Here is a 5,823-nt window from a genome sequence, read left to right as displayed (position 1 = left end):
ATTAATGGAATTGGTACTTCTTTCCTTCTTCTTTCACGAGTAATGCAATATGTAGAAAGGCAAAAGTCCTCTATTTTGTAATCATTTCAGCTAAAATTAGATTTGCATCATCAATCAATATGCTCTCATTAAGATGGACATTGATTATAATAAGAAGACTCTCATCAACCACTGTATTGATTATATATTATTTTTACTTAAAATACTAAAAAATCATTATATGATGTTTTAAGTAAGCAATCTTTAAATTATAATATTTGTTTCTGGCTTATCATATCTCGTATTGTATTGTATCCTGTAGATTACAAACCAATATGATTGGCGAAGAATCAAAATAAAACGATATAGTATATATCAATCTTAAGTTGGGATATATTTATTTAGATAATTATTTTACCCATACTTTTGTTGTCTAATACAAAGATGACCTTCAAAAATCATCGAATAAATCAATTACCAGTATTTATCTGGCTCTATATATTTAAATGACTCCCAGCAAACTGTCACGGACAAATAGTCCCACATCAACTAGGTGTAGGACCGAAAAACAATATTTAAGTCTTGGGCTGCTCACCACCCATAAGGGCTCTTTGGGGAGGTGACAAGTGGTATCAGAGCAGATTACTGCTTGCCAGGTGTGTGGACTCTCCATGATCCGGGGGGACCATATCGGTGAAGCCAATCCGTGACGAGGGCGTCACGTGATTGAGTGGAGGAGACAGTCACGGACAAATAGGCCTGTCACGGACAAATAGTCCCACATCAGCTAGGTGTAGGGCCAAAAAGTAGTATTTAAGTTTTGGGCTGCTCACCACCCACAATGGCTCTTTTGGGAGGTGACAAAAACGCACTCCTCCTGACCCACGACATTTTTGATATGCTTTTAAGAAAATAATAAAAAGTGATAACTGATGACTGTGCTTCTCGAATTTAACCTTTCTTCCAGAAAAATTTATTGGCACTATTATAGTTTGAAATTGACAACGCAGCAGAAAATTTGGCTTTATCCATTAGCCTTTAAACTTAGAAATAATTCGAAATTACGACGCAAATATGTTCTCATGAACCACATATTAAAAAAGATAACATAAACAAGCTAGAAATCTTAAAAAGATGGCGCAAACACCGTTTGAAAAATGAAAAATACTGGAAAAAATTTTTTTTAAAGGATTAAGCAAATGTTTGTTTTTGAATATTACAATCATAGCCGTTACGAAGTCTGGATTCGGCACATTGGCCATAAATAAAAGTAAGAAAAAAATTGGCATCATGAGAATAAATTTAAGCCAAAATATATATATTCTAAGTCAATCTTAACGTAGATTCAACCCGAAATCATAGAAATAAAAATCAGAAACTTTGTTTATCTCAGAAGATTTTTCTTCCCCCGCAAGAATAAATATAAAACGTGGCATCAAGGTTAAGAATATTATTAGAACCTTTGAGAGAACTAACTCAAACAGAGCGATCAGAAGAGCTGCAAGAGCCATAGGGAGCCCAGCGCAAACCATCTGTCAAGCATAAAATCTCACCATGTACGATGCTGTGCGTAAGACCAGCAGCATGTTTCTCTGTTCAAAATGCTGGGTAAACCTGGAAGAAGCGTGCATGAAAGTGCTAAGTAATATTTACTTCACGATCATCCATTCTTCAGCCATAATTAAAACAATGATTAGAACCGGTAATACTATGTAGTCTTCTTATAAGCTCGTTGCAAAAATCTTTAGGCTATAGATTCAAGCAAGTTTTGACTCTCATTATTCATCACAAGATGCTTTGAACAACAAAAGAGAAAAGGCAGATTAAATCGCGCCCTTATTTGCTTATTTGCCTATAAGCACAATAATAATTTCAATTCATGGAATTCGGATAAGATATTTTGTGCTAGGATTTACCTTAATAAAAAAGTTTGACAATGCAAATAGATGTTCCATTCTGCATAGATTTCTCAAAAAGGGTATCTCCTTCAGTCTGGCAAATGGGTTCTACCAGCATTATCTATGTGCCTTTCTCTATCATCATCAATGGAGAAATCGAAGCTCTATTTTAAGTCCTTTAATGGCTCAACTTTCTACAATTGTCTATACCTGATATGCCACCAACAAATTTCCATCATCTGCTATAAAGCTCGAGGCACAACATGAATTTCAAGGAAAATTTTAGCAAAAAAAGTTCAAACTTCGATTAAAATTTATCCAGAACTTCGACTTCAGCAAACTTGCAATCAAACTCACTGGCTCAACAAGACGGACCCAACGACACAAAAAATTGGTCAGATCCGAGTTAAATCAAAGAACATATCAAGCCATTAAATTGCTTCTGTAAGATTTCACTGCATAATTAGATGGTCAAACGTATTTTAGATCTAACAATTTTATAGACAAGTCAAGCATTTCGACGAGAGTAATCCACGAGCTCAAGATTACTCAATTCAAAAATCATTAAAGCACTCAAATGTTCATTGATGTTGTCTGATTGAGGGAATCTCTCCAGGGTCATTTGATGGAGTAGTCTGAATTCCTTATTTGCAGAGAAATCTCTCCGCAAACTATATGAATAGAACCCTACCCGCCTGTTCCCTGTTCAAAGGGGGGAGACCTCGAGCCTGAAGAATCCTAAAGCTTGGAAGAAGAGCTGAAGTCCAACGTCGTTTTGACACCGCAAATCCACGAATACCTACCACTCCTGCAGTCGTTGTACACTGTCGACCACTACCCACTAGCCACCATTTACCACCGTCGGGCACCCCTAACTCGTTGCAATAAAATCCCTTGCAGAATCACATGCGTTGAGGAATCCCGATGCACATTGCAGAGTAATGATGCATCCTGCAGAACAATACAACTCACATATGTTGCAACATCTCTCAAGAATTGTGTAACAATGGACTGCAAGACTGAGACTTTTTGTAGACTCATAAAACTCGCAACTTTGGCACTTGTGGCTTATGGACGTCATCGTAAGTGACTACTATGGCCTTTGTAAACAACTATGACAAATATGGTCCACAACACATGCAACTCCCGGCTCCGACCTCTGCAATCGATGAACATAATCACAACTTACTACTACAGCCTACGAGACCAACTACAGTTTGAGTGATCCTCAACTCGTGCAGCTCCCAACTCTGGCTCTTGTGGCCTATGGATGTTGTCACAACTTACTACTACGATCTACATAACCAACTACGACATATGTGTTCTATAGCTCGTGCAGTTTGATCTTTACGACCGACGGTTGTCATCACAGCTCATCACTACGGCCTACATGATCAACTAATGATCTACGTGACAAACTGCGGCCTACGTTGTCCACAGTTCGTGCGCCTCCAGACTCCGACCCCTTCGGCTTATGGACATCATCACAACTCATCACTACAACTTACATGGTCCACGACTCATATAGCTCTTAACTCCCGCTCCTGTGACCTATGCATGTCATCACAACTTACTACTACGATCTATATGACCAACTACGACATATGTGGTTCATAGCCCGTGTAGCTCCAGACTTTGATATCTACGACCAACAGTTGTCATCACAGCTCACCACTACAGCCTACGAGACAAACTAACGATCTACGTGACCAAATGTGGCCTACGTGGTCTACAGTTCGTGCGGTTCCCTCCCGACTCCGACCCTTGCAGCCTACAGACAACCTCACAAATCATTACTACGACCTACATGGTCCACGAATCATATAGCTCCCGAATCCGGCCACTACAATCTTAAGACATCATCACAGCTCACCACTATGTGACCAACTACAACTCGCATGATCCACATCTCATGCAACTCCCAACTATTATCTCTGCGGCTAATGGACGTTATCACAACTCATCACTATGACCTACATGGTCCACAACTCATACAGCTCCTGACTTCGGCGACTGCAATCTTAAGACATCATTACAGCTCAACCTACGTGACCAACTACAACCCACAAGATCCACATCTCATGCAACTCCCAATTATTGTCTCTGAGGCCAACGAACGTTATCACAGCTCACCATTGCAGACTACGTGACCAACTACGTCGTACGTGGCTCACAGCTCGTGCAACTTCCGACTCTGGCTACTGCAACCTACAAACGTCATCGCAATTCACCACTACAACCCATATCACCAACCACTACCTACGTGGTCCACAACTCGTGTAGCTCTCGACTCCGGCCTCTACAGTCTAGAGACGTCATCACAGCTTACCACTACTACCAATGTGACCAACTAAGGTCTACATGGCCCATAGCTTCAGTAGCTTTATACTACAGCCTTTGTAGCAAACTAAAGCTCCTGAAGCATTCGTTCATGGCCCACACTGCAAAGCACTACCATGGCTTTTAATTATGGCATATATAAAAAGTTGGTGCTATAGCCGTCTACAACATTCACAACGATCTTCTGCCTCTATAACAATCGACTGCAGCCTTTGCAACCTTCAATCACTAAGAACTACATTCATTACTGTCATATTATAGTTATTATCGATGAACTATATTGCAAATTTACAATGATCAACTTTGTAATAGCATCTTCTATAATGCAAAAGAAGAGTGGATCTGTATACTCAATATTTATAGTGCATTTTTTAAATTGGACTAGGCCCGTGGCTTCTTCTCCTTTATAGAGTTTTTAAGATAAAAAGTTGAGGTGACTCTTCCTACCTTTTTTTAATTACCTAAGTATGTGTGGGGTTTTCAGGCAACGCTAAGACAAAAATTCATTACTCTACCGCCGCGGACCTTCCGACAAGCATCAATACTAAAGTTCACAGATGCCTTCTTTTGTCATCAGAATAAAACAATAACCAGATTTTCATCACCCTAGTCATACATAAAGATGACATCTGGTGGTTGGTTAGGTTAATGAAATTATTGTCCAAGCGCTAACTAGTAATCTCCCTTACTTGGCTAATTATTTGGGACTGCTTGTCACCATTCATAAATCAGAGATTTATGTTTTCTCTTCTATCAATATACTCAATATGCTGTGCAATAGTGTAGCAATTAAATAGGGCCACTTTCCTATGAATTATTCGGTTATCCATCTCACAGTATAGGTAGAATAGAAGTTAAAGATTAACTGACAAGTATACTTTGCTCTTTTGGCTTTAAATTTCAGCTAATTAGGCTCGCAATTAATAATTATCTTTCCAACTAGTTAGATCTGCATCCCTTACTAAAGATATCCCATTTTTTGGAAGGATCTAAAATGTGTTGTCATTAAAATAAGATGTTTGTTGTTGTTTTTTATGTGTAATGGCTTTGTAATCTCTTTAAAGAAGATGGATGAGTAGCTACTATTCAGGATTTAGGGTCATGCTGCTTTAAATTATTTAACCCAACAATGCCATACTAATTCAATGATGGAGAAGAGGGAATGGAATCTCCTAGAAGGCTACCTTAAACTTCACTTACTACAACACTATAAAGAATTTGCCCCCCTCCTCTTCGTGTCAAAAAAAAAATCAGTGGAATGGATGGCTGATATTATATTTCAAAAGATAAAAAAAAAAAAAAAAGCCTGTTTTGTTGACTTGCTGAAATGGATTGAGATTAATATGTGTACTTTTAATGTTTTCTATCAAGCTTTCTCCATACTGTTAGATGGTCTGAATTGAGGGATTAAAACAAAGGGATAATCTTCAGGCTAGGAGCATCACAATTTGAAATATCTGTTAATTATGTAGCTAAGGGTTTTAAGAATCATACATATTTATTCTTTGCTACTCAAAATCATAAAGTCTTAGAAGCCATTGCTACTCATAATTATAAAATGTGCAGCAGAATCCTATATATATATATACATATACATATATATATA

General features: G+C 38.2%; 1 pseudogene; it reads right to left on the bottom strand.

The window, feature by feature from the left end:
• Positions 1-1,357: 1,357 nt before the first annotated feature.
• Positions 1,358-5,823, bottom strand: part of LOC110025582 — an 8,301-nt pseudogene continuing 3,835 nt past the window's right edge.

The sequence above is a fragment of the Phalaenopsis equestris genome, unplaced genomic scaffold, assembly GCF_001263595.1.
Source record: "Phalaenopsis equestris unplaced genomic scaffold, ASM126359v1 Scaffold000304, whole genome shotgun sequence".
In the NCBI taxonomy this organism is placed as follows: domain Eukaryota; kingdom Viridiplantae; phylum Streptophyta; class Magnoliopsida; order Asparagales; family Orchidaceae; genus Phalaenopsis; species Phalaenopsis equestris.
Note: the sequence above shows the minus strand (reverse complement) of the source record. Positions and strands in the feature narration are given on the sequence as shown.